The 17,138-nt window shown below is 43.7% G+C and overlaps 1 long non-coding RNA gene across 1 annotated transcript in view; it reads right to left on the reverse strand.

Annotated features, from left to right (window-relative positions):
* LOC147584897 (uncharacterized) overlaps positions 1 to 16,132 on the reverse strand; it is a 41,550-nt gene extending 25,418 nt beyond the window's left edge. Inside the window, exon 1 of the long non-coding RNA XR_015239938.1 lies at positions 15,667 to 16,132. This is a non-coding gene — a long non-coding RNA (uncharacterized LOC147584897). The remainder of the gene's footprint in view (positions 1 to 15,666) is intronic.
* Positions 16,133 to 17,138: the final 1,006 nt, after the last annotated feature.

Below are 17,138 nucleotides of genomic sequence, written 5' to 3' on the forward strand. Positions count from 1 at the left end.
TCACACTTAGGAAGACTCTGTCCCGTGAGAAGAAAGAGCTATGGTTAAGCGGGTGTAAATCACCAATGTAATAAAGTAAGAGGTGCTATGAGCATGTGCCGGCAATTTAACAAATTTCCTCATTTTATGCATGATTTTTGCAGTGTTTGCCCCAAACCCTGGAGGTACTTTACTAAACAATCTATCGTTGGAATAGAAGTAAACGTCAACTAACTCAGAAATATGTTTTCAAATAAGAAAAAGATATGAGGCCTGGTGGCTTGGAGAATACCTACTAGCCCAAAGCCTTTTTAAAATTTAAACATTTTTTAAATACTTTGTTGATTAAAAAGAACAACGAAAACTCCAAAGGTGACCATGTTTACCTTCTCTCTGAAACTCTATTAACAGGCTCTGCCCATTTGAACCATTTCCTTTGTCATATCTAGCAGAAATGGGTTTTCCTACGGGTATGATGACAGATAGATACAAAGAAACATAGCTAGATACTATATAGACTATGGTTTTCCTATATAAAGTTGCACTGATTTTTCTCCAGCTCTACCAAGTGAGAGGTGTGATGAGAATGAAATCGTATTTGCAGGAAAGGAGTTGGTACGTACTGGATAAGACCATCTTCAGCACATTCAGATGTTGTGGGCAGTTTAAAGAAAGATTAAGGATTTCCTCAAAAATATAGTAGGTGGCATCCCCCTCCTTTAAAACCTCACTTAAATGACAGCAAAAAAAAAAAAAAAAAAAAAAAAAAAAAGTAATCTAAGCCAACAATGATGCAGAGAAGAAAAGAGAGAAGAGAGTTCAGGGAATTTATGAGAATGAGAAGCTCTAGAGGAGCTGGAAGTGCTGAAGCAGGACAGAAGGGACCAATCAAAGCAAACATATGAAGCAATCGAGCTCAGGAGAGCAGTCTTCCAGACAGAACCCCAGAGGCTCAGGACCTAGAAATATCAGGTCCATGAACGACAGCATTGGGGAGACAGTGCGACCAAACCAGGAAAGCAGAGAAGGGAGAAGAGAAAGCTCTAGGGAGGCCAGGGAGGAAATAATTGAAAGTTATTATAAGGAGTCAGTTTCACATCCTTTAATTTTCAACCAGGAAAATACCTCCAGGCAAAAAAAAAAAAAAAAAAAAAAAAAAATCTAGAACTTCATCTGACCACTACAGAAGGAAGAATTTTGGATTCTAGTATATAGAAGCCCCCCACTAAAAATCTTCCATGACTACCAAGTACCCTAAAGCAAGCCCCACCAATTCACAAACCCCATTCATATATAATGAATATCAGCATCAGGCTTTTAGTGCCCCACCTCAAAATTGAAAGGTTGGCCAAGGATCACCAACATATAAGCCTCCATTATGGTCGGGGCAGTGGAGGGGAGACCAAGGTAAATAAATTTTTTTTAAAAACATGCGGTACCTTGGTTGCTCAGTTGGTTAAGCATCTGATGCTTCAGTTCAGTTCAGGTCATGAGCTCACAGTTCGTGAGTTCAAGTTCTGCATTGGGCTCCACGCTGCCAACATGGAGCCTGTTTGAGATTCTTTCTCTCTCTATCTCTCTCTCTCCCTCTTTCTCTCTCTCTCTCTGCCCCTCATCCCCCCCTCTCAAAAGAAATAAATAAATGTTTAAAAAATACAATAAAGTATTTGGGAATAATTTGAACACTCTCATTTGTATACTCATTAGAGAGGTTTTGTATTCATAAAGCAAAAATAGAAAAATCATAGAAAAATGAAATTTTCAAGATTAAAAACCACAATAAATTAATAGAAATATTGGGAGGTAAATTGGGAAAACCTCCTAGAAATAACTAAAAGAGAGGCAAAGTTGAGATAACATAATAAGTGAATAGAATTAGTCCCAAAGGTCCAAGATCCACTTAAGAGTCATTCAAAAAGAGGAAAAAACAGAGAGGAGAAAATTATCAAAAAAGGTATTCAAAAGAATTTTCTAAAGATTGAAGGATAGCAATCTCCATATTTTATTTTATTTTTTAATGTTTACTTTTTTTTTTTTTAATTTACATCCAAGTTAGCGTATAGTGCAACAATGATTTCAGGAGTAGATTCCTTAATGCCCCTTACCCATTTAGCCCATCCCCCCTCCCACAACTCCTCCAGCAACCCTCTGTTGTCTATATTTAAGAGTCTCATGTTTTGTCCCCTTCCTTGTGTTTATATTATTTTTGCTTCCCTTATGTTCATCTGTTTTGTATCTTAAAATTCCTCATATGAGTGAAGTCATATGATATTTGTCTTCTCTGACTGACTAATTTCACTTAGCATAATACCCTCTAGTTCCATCCACATAGTTGCAAATGGCAAAATTTCATTCTTCTTGATTGCCAAGTAAGACTCCATTGTACATATATACCATATCTTCTTTATCCATTCATCCATCGATGGACATTTGGGCTTTTTCCATACTTTGGCTATTGTCTATAGCACTACTATAAACATTAGGTGCATGTACCCCTTTGAAACAGCACACCTGTATCCCTTGGATAAATACCTAGTAGGGCAATTGCTGGATTGTAGGGTAGTTCTATTTTTAATTTTTTGAGGAACCTCCATACTGTTTTCCAGGGTGGCTGCACCAGTTTGCATTCCCACCAACAGTGCAAAGAGATCCTCTCTTTCCACATCCTCGCCAACATCTGTCGTTGCCTGAGTAGTTAATGTTAGCCATTCTGACAGGTGTGAGGTGGTATCTCATTGCAGTTTTGATTTGTATTTCCCAGATGATGAGTGATGTTCAGCATTTTTTCATGTGTCGGTTGGCCATTTGAATGTCTTCTTTGGAGAAGTGTCTATTCATGTCTTTTGCCCATTTCTTCACTGGATTATTTGTTTTTTGGGTGTTGAGGTTGATAAGTTCCTTATAGATTTTGGATAGTAAGCCTTTATCTGATATGCCACTTACAAATATCTTCTCCCATTCCATCAGCTGCCTTTTAGTTTGGCTGATTGTTTCCTTCACTGTGCAGAAGCTTTTTATTTTGATGAGGAGCAATCTCCATATTTAAAATGTTCCCACATGCCTAGAGAAAGGATCCACACTTGTGCCACACCTGCGTGCAACATTGTGAAATTCAGAATGCCACGAAAGAAGAGGAAACTGTCTACAGGGAGAAAAATCAGGCTCAGTAGAAAATAAAAGGCATCAAGTTGCCTTCTAATCAATAACAGTGAATGCCAGCAACAATGAGCAATATTCTCAAAACTCTGAGAGAAAATTACTTTCCACCTAGAATTCTATTCATAACTATGAATTAAAAATGAGAATAAAATGTAAACATCTTCAGAAATGGAAGGCCTTGGCAATTTATTCCCATACTCACTACATCTAAAAGTTATTTGAGGAGGTGCTAGAGCATGCAAAGGTTAAACCAAGATGAATCAAATCTCAGGATCTAGGAATCAATGAAACCAAACTAGAGAAGCAATAAAGAAAAGTCCCCAAATCACAACCAGGCAGCAGGCCTGGACAGAATTAAGTCCAAATTGGAAAAGGAGGAGGCAAGACAGCAGAACTCTTCATTTGGGATGGGGGAGGCCTCTAGGGAACATCATATTAAATAGATAATTAGATAGGTTGGACAAAGTTGGTTAAAACTGAGAATGTGATAAAAACAACAGGAAAAGTCAAAAGTAAAAGCAATTAGAAACTCCAGGAAAAACAAAAGGATAAACAAGAAAGAAAATATAGGGCTTTATTTGGTTCTGCAATGAATAATACTTGCATAGTCACAATAATGAACTATATACTAATTTTCAACCTAACCTCCAGAAAATGAATGAATGAGATATTTATGGTTATAGAACAAAATTTAAATGTTAATAATCTTTATATTTTAAAAGTAAGAAGAAATGACAGTAGAAGCAAAAGAGAAGAAAGAGAGCTGAAGAATAAGATGGGGTGCAAACAGAGGCAGCTTCAGGATGTACAACCTATGCAGTCACACACAGCTCATGCCTAGAAGGGCCCCATGCAGGGTTTAATGATCCTGTATCATCATCTTGATATTCAGGATAGTTTTTAAATGAGGGAACATGCATTTTTATATTCCACTGGGCCCTACAAATTACAAAAACAGTCCTGAAACTGAGTGCAACAGGAAACAAAGGTCTGCTTACAATTCTTCTTTTTTTCAACTTATTTATTTATTTTGAGAGAGAGAAAGTACGAGCAAGGGAGAAACAGAGATAGGATAGAGAGACATTGCCAAGCAGGCTCTGCACTGTCAGCACAGAGCCCAATGAGGGGCTCGCACTCACAAACTGTGAGATCATGACCTGAGCCAAAACCGAGTCAGAAGCTTAACCGACTAAGCCACAGTCTACTTATACTTCTTAAAGTTACAGAGTAACTATATTTATAGAGATACTGGGAGAAATGGTGAGAAGAATGTGTACATTAACTAAATCCTCATCTGACCCATCAGAATAAAGACATAAAGAAATAATGACTGTATTTAGGGATTGACAATGACTAACATAAGAAACAACTAAAAGAGATAAAAGTAGTTGCCCCTGAGAAGAGGGACGAGGAAGAGAAAAGATGGGCCCAGGCACCACTGCTTCTTATTTTAGGCCCTAATATGTTTGGTTTTATTTTATTTTTAATTTTTTCATGTTTATTTATTTTTGAGAGAGAGACAGACAGACAGAGTGTGAGTGGGGACGGGCAGAGAGAGAGGGAGACACAGAATCGGAAGCAGGCTCCAGGCTCCGAGCTGTCAGCACAGAGCCCAACGTGGGGCTCAAACCCATGAGCTGTGAGATCATGACCTGAGCTGAAGTCAGATGCTTAACCAACTGAGCCACCCAGGCATCCCATGTTTTGTTTTATTTTTTTTAACCTTGTATGTATATATTACTTTCATTTTTAAATGAACTTTTAAAGGATAATTTTAAAATCATACTATAGAAAATAGACATTCTATAACATATTCTAAAAAATAATTCCATAAAGCAACAAATCATTTACATAAACTTTACGTAAACTTTACATCAAGTTTATGTAAAGTTTACATAAACTTTACATAAACTCTAATTTATTTAATACAAATATTTTATGATTTATATCTTAAAGTGGAAAGTGGCAAGCTCAGAACATGTATGACATAGTTTCTGCCCTCTTAACATTCACTTATGTTATAAATCACATTGTCTAAGCCAAGGTCAAGGCTATACAGAGAAAGAAGAAATTATCAAAGCTGAGTAGCTTCCAGTGGTCATGATTGTTTAAAGGTCTGTTTGTCCCATTTCTTTTAACCATAACACTGTTTTTAAAAGCTAAATATTTCCAAATACCAATACAGTTTTTAGTGACTGGTCCATATTTTCATTAAGGAGGAAAGAAGTAGAGTTCTTATGCTCTGAAAAATAACTACTCACTTATTAGTACTCTAAATAAAAGGAGGGGAACCCTGTGGGAGGTTTGAGGAAACCAAGAAGTACTCTGACCCATTAGCTGCTTTCCTTGGACTTTTCCCATGATACAAACACAGGTGCACTTCATTCTCAGCAAGTCTGGATAAATGATCTTTGGCCAGTGGGTCAAACTACCAGTTTGCTGATGTAGATGTAAATAAGAAAGTATGTGGAAGACAGAGACTCTGGTAATGCTACTAAACATCCCATGTCATGAAGAGAAATTGTAGTGGTTACTGCATAATCATCAAGTCCTGAATACTTTTGCCTTAGGGGGAAAAAAAGCAATTTACAGCAATATCTACAACCTGCTTCCTGATAAAATAATCCAGTGTAACAAAGTATTTTTTTAAGTTTGTTTATTCTGAGAGAGAGAAAGGGCATGTGCACGTGCACATGAGTCAAGGAGGGGCAGAGAGAGGAGGAGAGAGAATCCCAAGCAGGCTCTTTGCTGACAGTGCAGAGCCAGATGCAGGGCTCAGGGCTCGACCCCATGAACCATGAGATCATGACCTGAGCCTAAATCAAGAGTCAGAGGTTTAACCAACTGAGCCACCCAGGCGTCCCATAATTTAACCAAGTCTTAAAGGGCCTACAAGCTCCATCAAATTCCCCTTCCCAGCACGTTTAAAAAAAAAAAAAAAAAAAAAAAAAAAAAGGACAAGGAAATCCTAGCATGAAAACCATAGCCCATTAGGTGCATAAACCAAAATCTGGCATTGTTCAAGTCTTGCTTAGTTCCAGTATTTTCACTAATGGTCTTAATGCCAAGATGATCAAATTCCCTTAATGTGAAAGAGTGATCATTACCAATCACGTGATAATCTTTCGGTATTATTTTAGCTAGTTGATCTCATACCCAGCTGATGATTCGGTGGTAGAACTTTGCTAAGGTCGACAGTTGGGCCATACCTAAAAGGGCAGACAGGTGCTGATGGCCTGTGAAGTTTTAAGTCCTGCCAGGTGCCCGAACGTAAAGGACAATTTTTGAGGACGTAGTTTTGAGGAAGAGGAAAGCATATGGTGAGATTGTCTGGTAATTCCTGAAGGAGCCATTCCAGATCCACCTAAAGGACACGGTTTCCCAGGGGAAAACAAAAGGCCCGTCCACTCAAGCAGCAGGTAAGAAAGAGATGGGCCATCGAAGCGACACCATGCAGCCTAACCATGGCCACCCACCCACTGGGAAGGTAACAAGCCCTGTGGTAAGAAACAATATGGTGGAAGGGAAGCAGGCAGGGAGGAGGGAAGCAGGCACTGCCTGTATCACAGGGAGTCAGAAGAAGGGCGAGTTACTGGCCAGGTAGGTGGGAGGGGCCACCAAAGCAACAGCTGTAGAAAGAACCAACATAAGGGAAGAGAAGACGTGGCAGGACAAAGTGACAACATGTGGCTGGTCTGCAGAGGCAGCAGGGCAGAGAGGCTGTGGGTGCCTGTCTGCGGGAGTCCCCCAGCCCTGCCGTGGGAGCGTGCCTGCAGACCATTTAAGCACATGTTAGCGGGCTCCAGAAGGAAAACATGGAACACCAGAGAAGAGAAAAAACAGAATGAGATCTGGATTCGACTTTCTCACTTGCGTCCAGCAAAAATTGCGGCAATATTAGTAACTTGTTTCCCTTTTAACTTTTCCTTTTGAAACCATTGCATTTGCAATGATTGCAAAAATGAGACAAAGAACTCCCACACCCTTTATTCAGATTCCCCATTTTAATGCTTTGCCACAGTTGCTTTATCATTCCCTTTCTATGCATAGCACATTTTATATACTTTATATAGAGTCTATGCTATATAATAAATAATATTGGATTTTTTTCCCTGAAACTCTTGAGAGTTCACTGACGATCTCCTGCCTTTTCACCCCAAGGTCCTTCAGCATATATCTTCCGAAGACAAGAATGGTCCCTTCCATTACAATGAATTAAAAATACAGAGAAATTAACTTTGACTTGATAGGGCTATCTAATCTACAGGCCGTATTCAGATTTCACCAGTGGCCACAATAAATGTCTTCACATCGGTTTTCCCCCTGATCCAGAATGCAGTCCAGGACCCTGTGTTGCATTGAATTGTCATGTCTCTTTAATCTCCTTCAGTCCGAAGAACTTCGTCCCGCTTTCCTGGTCTTCCACAACATTGGCACTTTTGAAGACTTCAGGCCAGTTGTCTTTCAGTACGAATTAGATTCAAGTTATGCATTTCGGGCAGAGATTCAAGGTAAGAGGTGCTTTAAGTACCTCAGACCGGAGCTGCATGTTAGTTGCTCCCGTGATAGGTGCTGTAAACTTTGATTGCTTGGTTGGTTAATAGGAGGTCCCCAGGTATCTTCACTATAAAGTTACCATTTTTACCACTGTGGTTAATAAGTCGTGTGTGGGAAAGACTATGAGACCGTGTCGATATCCTGTCCCTCTCTAAACTGTCACCCAATAGTTTTAGCATCCATTGACGATTCTGACTCCATCTTCACTCTGATGGTTACAAAATGGTGATTTTTCTAAACCTGTTCTTTCCACATTTATCAGATGGCATTCCACTTTAAGAAAGAGGTCTCCTTCTATTCCCCATTTATTTATCATCACTATGGACTTGGGGATTCTTATACAATTCAATGAATTACAACCCATTGCTGCCATCGTTCCTTTTGATGCTTAGATTGTCCCCCGTGGCCAGTGAGAGCTTCTTAAGCCTGTCCCTGTGGCCTTTTGAGGCGTCCTCCTGTTCTGTGAGCACTTCCTTACTTGCTGACATAACGAGATGCCCCAGAGTCATCTTGCGCTTTCTCCCCTTCAGCTCCGAAATCAGCCATCTTTTGGAGGAGCGTTGGTTTACCTTAGTGGTGCATAATATTTAGAAACGGACATCTAAACACACGGTGTGCTCAGCTATTAGCAACTTCTTACAGAGGACCTTGAAGGTCAATCTAGAGGTCTTTCTCTCGGGGGAAAGAAGGAGTCGGGTGGGTTTCGGAGAAGGAGTTTCTAATTGATCACACGGCATTTATATTTTATACTTTATGGATTTGATGTATGTGTTAGCAAGAACAGGGAAGATGGTATTGACACTGGCCCTATTTTCACTTCCAGATGAATGGTCTTGCGATGGCTGTGGCTGAGGTTGCGGTGGTTGCTGCTGTTCTGTAACCCCAGGCGTCGTCCCGTGTCTGGGGTGTAAATACCTCAAATCTAGCCGCAATTGACCACCTCTCTGACCGCTCACGAAGGCTGCGTGTGTCGGTAAATGCAAACTAACCCAAGCTGGCTCTTTCTGTACTCCTACTTTGGGGCCGGGACACGGTAACCCAACAAGGGCAGTGGTAACACATCCGGCAGTGAGTATTCACGCAATCACGGGCGCCACCGGACAGCTCATGGGCCGCTCAGAGCACTCAGCCCACCGGCTACCCCCACCACTTGAATAAACGTTCCACGTCCTCTAAAAGCTCTTTCAAAATACTCACAGGCTCTTTTCCATCCTTCTAGGTCCACCTTCATGTACGGCTGCGTTCCAACCCATGCCTTCCGTTGGCTGAACCTCCCCGCATAAACCAAAATGTTCGGTGACATGATATTTTCGCAGACTACGGTCAACATAATTGGCGGGAATAAATGCAATAAGCAACACGTCTTGGGAGCCGTCTACTCCCGTTGTGGGCCAGCTTCAAATCCGAAGTGCAACGATCAGCCCAAATTGCCGCAGCTCGGTGGCCCGAGGAAAAGAAGATACTTCTTCAACACGAGTGAATTTCCTTAAGCATTGTGAAAAGGTTGCTGTCAACAAGCTGTATCTCGTGCCACTTTAACTTCTAAAATCCTGCTCCCTTGGGGCGCCTGGGTGGCGCAGTCGGTTAGGCGTCCGACTTCAGCCAGGTCACGATCTCGCGGTCCGTGAGTTCGAGCCCCGCGTCGGGCTCTGGGCTGATGGCTCAGAGCCTGGAGCCTGTTTCCGATTCTGTGTCTCCCTCTCTCTCTGCCCCTCCCCCGTTCATGCTCTGTCTCTCTCTGTCCCAAAAATAAATAAACGTTGAAAAAAAAATTAAAAAAAAAATAAATAAAAAATAAAAAAAATAAAATCCTGCTCCCGATTTAGAGCAGCTGCACCAGGAAATGGCGTCCATACGATGTCCAAAGAGACATCCCTGCCTCTTAACTGAATAAAAACCGAAACAAGCATTCTCGGCTGGTTATAGAGTAAAACGTGACCTGCGTTCCATCCGTAAAGAGATCTGCCACCACTACGTCCGTAATTTTTATCACTGAATGCTAAAATTGTTTTCATGTTCCCGTACCTTTTGCTCCTAAATTTTCTTTACGAGGTACACACGTTGCCTGTGCCAGAGGCTCAAAAGATAATACTAAACATGGGTGTATAGATGCTGGGAAAAGAAAAGGACCCGTCACCCTAGCGGCCATTGCAGGCCCCAAAGGAGACGCTGCCGGGGTAGTGCGGGACGGCAGTGGGGAAATGACATTCAGTTAAAAGTCCCTTTTTTGGTGGTTTTGTTCTGTTGCGGTTGTTTGTTGCAAAGACATGACATTTCTTTAAACGGCAACTATAGGCTGTCTCGTGAGTTTTTCACTTCACAGTGTTTTCTGCCAATGCTCAGAAGGGAAGTTTGCATTTTGAGAGATTATTTTAGCTGGCCGAACCCCAAGAAGACATCAGCTGCCTCTGGGCTCTGGAAATCTGAGTCTCCCTCTGCACGCAGAGCGGAGGGCCCATGAGTCGGGTGGCAAGGAAGGTGTAAGAAGAGGCCGCCTCAGAAGGGGGGGTTGCTCTGGCCACCACGAGCCCCAGACAGTCCCCCGCACTGGCCTATTTCAATACATCGAACAGGTGCATTCATTCAACAACCGTTTTCTCAAGACCTACCCTATTCCGGAAACTCTGCTAAGTATCAAGAATACAAAGATCAATATGGTCCCTGTCCTCAAAGGTTCAGAACAGGAAGGACAGGATGAGGGAAATTGTACATTTACAGAAGAGAAGGCTTTCTGAGTAAAAGGTCTTCTAAAGAGAAGGAAAGGGAAAAGAATGAGTGAAAGAAGAAGGATGGCAGGAGAAAAGGAGGGGAGGGACGGGGGGACGGAAAGGTCTATGTGATACGTGACCACAGTCCCTAAGCACTTTGATAAGCCAACTACTTTAGCCCGAAGCACTTCAACGCCGAGGAAAAAGTCCACTCCTTTGCCTTAATCATTTCTAACATCGAGCCAATACCGATATCACAGTTACCCTCCAGTTACCATCCCCACAGGGAACACTTGGCTACAACTGCATTTCCTACAACCTCAAGCACTCACTAGTCTATCAAGGGCACTGGCATCTCACTACGTACCTGTGGGGGACAACCTGTACTCCTGACAGTGTGCAAAGCGGGTGGGTGCTAGAGAGCATCCGGGGGGCTGTTGACCTTAAGCACTCTTCAATAGCCTGGCCAGCAAGGTAAAAGGTGTCTGTCGCAGAAACCGTGGGTGCCCCTGCCCCTGCATTCTCAGCATTTACCACTTCCCTACAGGCTGGCCCAACTTCCCAACTGCCAACTCCCTCAGCTCTTTCCCGCAGGGCTTCATCCAAGCTGGATGCCACTCTTCTCTCCCACCAAGCAGTTTAGAAGCTGGGGAGTTAGCGGCCTCCCCCAAAGGCAGCTCTCAACCAGTGACCAAGAGGAGTCAGTGGAGAACTACCCCACTCCCTTCCACCGGCGCATGGTCTGGAGACACGTGATCCACACTGGCCCTCAGAGTCCTCGGCAGGGACAAGACCTGGATGCCCACAGCGGTACTTGCACGAGAACGTGCTATTTATTCACTGTCTTCACGTCCCTATCTGACTCCCCTTCCTGTGCCTCCTGGAACCACCTCCCAAGTCAACTACTTGCAGTGGAATCCTTATCTCAGCATCCACTTCTGGAAGAACCCAAACTAAGACAGCATCCCACCCTAGACAGCTTCCCATTCAAACTGGCTGTCAGGTCCCCTAAATAGGATGAGTGCCCCAGCCAACTGCACAAATACAGCATTTCATTTCAACACTTGTTCAAAATATTTGTTAACGCACCAGAACCCAAGAGCTAGAGTCTGGTAGGTCCTTTGTTGATTATATACTTCTGCTGCATGGATAGATTAATAGAGTTAAGGATTTGCATATGCCTCGATCATTCAATTTAGATAGTACATCACTTACTTCCAATTTTTTTTTGTTTTTTTTAAGGTTTATTTATTTATTCACTTAGAGAGAGAGAATATGCACAACCAGGGGAGAGGCAGAGAGAGAGGGAGAGCGAGAGAACCCCAAGCAGGCTCTGCATTGTCAGTGCAGAGCCAGATGAGGAGTTTGAACTCACCAACTGTGAGATCAGGACCTGAGCCAAAATCAAAAGTCAGACCCTTACCCAACTGAGGGGCACCCAGGTGCCCCTTCCAATTTTTTTTTCTTAAATGCTTAGATTTTTCTCATATTCCAAGCCACCATGGCATATTTAAACCCATTGTCTATTACAAATCATAACATTAAAAAAGTTAACAGCGTGTAAATCATTTTGTTGTTAGTATTTACTGTAAAAAATTGTGGATTTTAGGTAAGAAATTAATAAACAATACCCGCTTTAGCTTTTTGTGAAATATATGTCTTTTAACAATAAAATTGCTACATGTGCCCTAAAGAATCACGTGAAAATGATAGGCAGGAAAATAATTATTTACACCTATACACAAATTGTTGCTTTTAATATCTGGGTCCGGAGGTCAGACGCATCTGGGACCTCCCGGTTAAGAACCCTGGCCTTACAATAAAGAAATACAGCATTTTGGAAGTGGTGCAAATAGCATCTGAATTGTTTTTGATCATAAGTGCACTAAACTAATCAGATACACTGCGAGACTCGATAACAGACGCGATTCCTCTAGTCGGTTGTGCTGATGGTCTGCTGTACCTGAGACGTACGTGAAAATCCAAATCGCCATCTAGAGCTTTCTATACTCTGTATGAGATGAAAGGCCCACTGACATGTTAATACTGAACAACACTGACACTTATACCAACACTTATACCACCTTCTCCCGTCACCCCAGCAAGAAATGGCCTTCCGTCTCAGAACACCCCACGCTTTCCAGTCCCGTGTACGTGGTACCAGCATGCCCTGCTTTGTGTGGGTGGAGGGCGTCTGGTCTCCGCTCTCCCTGCTAGATCAAGGCCATCTGACACCTTCCTTTTTTTTCTCACCCAGACTACAAAACAGCATCTTGCTTTCTACTTAATAAATATCTGGCGACGGAATGAACTAACTCACTGGTCTTTTTGAGGTCATCATTTGGAAAAGCAGGCCAAGTGATTCCAAACAGCAAACGCTACCACCTCTATTAATCAACCCAGTGGCTCTAGACGTCGTACTTCCTCGCTTTCTCCACGCTGAACACACACACATCCCACGGACACCTTACTGATAACACAAATGAAACGTTAGAGCAAAGTGACCACAAGTCAGTGACAATTTTACAAAACCACTGTGATAATGTCAGACGCCCTCCGTGCATTCAGTCAGACGCCCACACAGCCCAGACAACAGGGGAACGTGAAACTCATCCTTAGTCTCACTCGACCTCCACATTCAGCACTACCATGCACACCCACCAAGTGACCTTGGCTATGTTGCTCATCCTATCGGCACCTCGGGTTTCTCTTCTACATGTTGGGAACAACCGTAGATAGAGACCCTGATTAAGCGACAGCTGTTGTCACATTTGATGTCTCAAACTCGTACTCCACCCCCACCTACCCGATACTCAGAAGCTAGATGCAGCACCTGTCTACTTTAAGTCCTTAACCAAAGCCGCAAGCAGGCCTCTTGGCCCAAAAGGATCCTTCAAACCTTATGAATTAAAAGAGAGTCATCTGATCAACAAGCATTTACTGAGCATTTGCTATGTGGCAGGTGTCGTGCCAGGGACTGGGCAAACAAATGCAACAAGAGCCGCACAACGCCTGCCGTCCTGGAGCTCAGAGGTTACGGAAGGGACGGACCAAAACATTCTGCAGGGGGGTGAGTACAGTATGGGGTCCTTGGGGGTACCCAGGAAAGGATCTGGAGGAAGAGGTGTTGGAGCCCAAGGACGTATAGGAATTGGTCGGGCAAACGCAGCGTGTGCAAAGGCGCAAAGTGTAGCAGATTATTGTATTCATGGACGTTATAGACATTTACCATCACAGAGGTGTAGAACAGCGGCCAGAGACAGGCCGGGGCAGAAAGCACAGCCGGATTGCCAGCAGCCTTGTGAATCTCATAGGGGAGTTTAAGCCTTGGGATACCATTCAGGCTGTCAGAGCCATGGGATGTGGAACGTGATCAGATTGGAACGATTGCTCAGTTCTGCAGGACAGAACTTTCACATGAGAAGAGCAGAGGCAGGAGTAGTTAAGACGACTCCTGCAATACCCCAGGCAAGAGCAAATGGTGCTTTGGGTAGGAAAATGGCAGCAGGGGTAAAAGTAACAGTGCATGAAATTGACAGATGTTTAGGAAGTAAAATCACGGAGTTTGTGGATACAGGAGCGCCAAAAAGAAGGTGTCAGGGATGACACCCAGATGTCTGACTTGAGCAACTGGACACATTTTTTGTGATGGAGAAAACCAGAAGACGAATTTGGAGGAAAAGATCCTGGGTTCTGTTTCAGACCTGGTAAGATGGTGATGACCATGGGACATACGAATGGAAATAATTGTTGGGCAACTGAAGAGGTGAGTCTGGCGCTTAGAAACAGGGTCTGGGGGGCAGATGCAAGTTTGGGCTTGTTGACTCACAGACAGTAGTTGGGTCCTGGGAGTAAAGAAAGGGCCAGATTGCCCAGTAGGCAGACTAAGCACGCCCTTAGCGTATTAGCAAAACAGGAAAAGAAAGGAAAAGAAAAACGATTATGAAAGAAATTACACATTTTCTATTTCAAAAAGTGGAAGAAACTAGTCCTCGTGGGGGAAAATCAGCACTTACTTAAGCCATCATTGGGTATGTTTTGCAATTTAGAATGGATTTGAATTTGAATTTTTCACAGCCAGGAAGTGGAAGATTATCATAATGCTTTCAGTATTTAGGGCCCCTAAAGATTTCACTCCACTCCTGAATGTAAACATTACCACCGCAATCTCAGAGCCACCATGGGAAATCCAAGCTCCAGAAAACAAAAGCGATGGCTCTCTCTACAGATGCTATGGGAACCTTCTGGCAATGTGAACTTGGGAAGGTAAGGAGGGCTGAGTCCCTGGTCAGAAGCCAGGTGGGTGACGGAGGCACTGCCTGAGGTCCCCGCACCCTCGAGCCCCTGCAGGTGATATCTATTTAATCACAGTATGTGGTCTGGGTGCCGATACCTTAACACATTCCTCTTTTAAGTAGAATTTTTGCCTTTTAAAGGAGATGTTTTGGAGACCATGCCCAGACCAAAAGGCAGAAATCTTCTGGTCTAAATTTCAGACTCTGAGGTAGGTCTGTGAGGAGAGAGGCCTCCTTCTTGGTCAGGGGGCTGCTTTTCTGGCAACTTCCAAGTCACACTACATAGGTGGCCCCATTCCTCCGCCTGCTTGTGTGGACAAAGCCATAGAACGGCCATCACTTCTCAACTCTCTTTGTATCCAAGGCCTGGATGGCGTTCAAACCTCACCCCCCTACCAAGTCCCAAAACCACTTCTGGCTCTTGAGGTGCTAGCCACTTATAAAACTTCTGAAAAGTCAAAGTAAGGGCCAACTGCACTGTAACCTGAAGGCTTTTACTCGAGTAATCGCCACTGCTGCTGAAGGTCGAAATGCTGGCAGGAGAGTGTCCCCAGGGCCCATAAAGCTGTGTTTCCATTAAAGCGTCCTCAGATAAATAAGCACTGGGCCCTTGTAAACACTCTGTCCTCTACGGATGTAAACATTCTCAAGGTGTATTCAAGAAACTGAATCACTTCCAGTGCGGCATGTTATTAACAGCTGCTGGTTATTCCCCCCCCCCCCCCCCCCCCCCCCCCGGGTTCTCATGTGCCACTCATTTAGATCAGTATGGAAGAGTGGGGGGGGGGGGAATTCTGTTTACTTACAGAGCAAGAGTTACTGCTTAACCAAGCCGTGCTTCGCATGTTTGATAAGAGACCAGAAAGCAAGAAACGGTATTTTTTTCCTTGGAAGTTAGCAATTAACTTATGAAAAGCATAGATATGTACCAGACTGGTTTGACAAAGGTTCTAGAAGGTGGTACTCACCTTCCACTCACCCCCAGGTGTGCAGTTTGCAATGTTGCCAACAGAACGACCGAGCGAGCCTTACTGAAACAATTTCGGGATGGGTTGCAGATCCGTTGGAATAAAAACCACTGGAGCTGTCGGAACGAAAGACATGTGTGAGGGCCCAGAGTATAAACTGGCAGTAATTCCCTCATCAGGCTCCACAAACCCTAAGAGGTGGCCATTTTGTTCTGCATTAACAGCTCTGTGCGCGCTCCCTGACGCCACACATGGAGGTCTGAAGAACTCCCGGTAAACGGGGAGCCGAGACCAGCCAGGAAAGGACGGTGGGGAGGGAAAACACAGGCATCCTGTCCTCTGTGTATGAGGGATTCTTCTTCACGTGAGAGGCCTGGGGACTCAAGGCAGGGACATCCTCTTTAAAGTTTGCTTCTCCGGAAGTAAAAAGCGGACATTTTCCTCCTACGCTGCGTGAGAGGCCTGAACTTCAGGCACTGGGACAGGAAGTGACATAACATAAGAGCAAGAGGCAGTGAGGTCGGTGGTGATAACCACGCCTCTCAAAGCTCTGTACGTCCACTCACTTCAAAGCGCGTCCTGTGGAAAATGCCGAGAACGCATTTTCAGAACCAAGCTGATGGCCAATTGTGCAAAAGGTCCTCCCTGGCATTTCCGGCCCTCGGTTGGCATGCTCTAGGGGACGTGCCCTGGGGGACGGTGAATAATTGTTCTTGGCACGAGGCATTGCGCGCTTGACTCTGCTTCAAATATCCTTTGCATAGTTTCCTTTCCTCCTATGTTTAAAATTGCTTTTTAAATTCCTCTGTGTTATCAGAGGGGGTTGTGAACTCTCCAAGTGTCACCGTCTTCTTCGGATCCATTTTCTTCCCTTTAAGAACGAGGCGTTAATACACAACATATTCATTGAGAAAGCTGCTTCACCGACGTGCTGATGAGCCGCTCTGTCACCAAATGCGTACTTCTCTATTTACCTAGGTGTGTTTCTTTGTCTTCACATTTATTTAACAAAAATAATAAAAAGGAGTTTTATGAGCTTGGTGCGAAGTCTGGGAAAGTCCCACAGTCCGGGAATAGTGTCAATGTGCTGTGGGTAAAAATTCAGGAGCAAACAGAAACCCAGATGAAGGGATAATCGAAATCGAAGTTTACAACCCAAAGCTGCTTATCTGATGGCGCGAGTCGCTGAGAATCCACTTTCCACCTCCTTCCGCCTTGTAACCTTCAAGTTCTCAGACTCCCTTTCCCCTTCCCTCCCTCTTCCTCGCCCTCCTTCCCCCTCTGGGCTTTGAGGAGACATTAGGATATGTGGGAATATGATGAAGACATATTTGTGGCATTTATCTTCAGACAGCAACCCACCAACCTTCTATAAGAAAGAGATTCCAGGGCGCCTGGATGGCTCGGTGGGTTAAGCGACTAACCTCGGCTCAGGTCATGATCTTGCAGTTCATGGGTTCAAGCTCCGCATC

Source organism: Puma concolor, chromosome A1 (genome assembly GCF_028749965.1).
Source record: "Puma concolor isolate L17-30 chromosome A1, mPumCon1.1.hap2, whole genome shotgun sequence".
In the NCBI taxonomy this organism is placed as follows: Eukaryota; Metazoa; Chordata; class Mammalia; order Carnivora; family Felidae; genus Puma; species Puma concolor.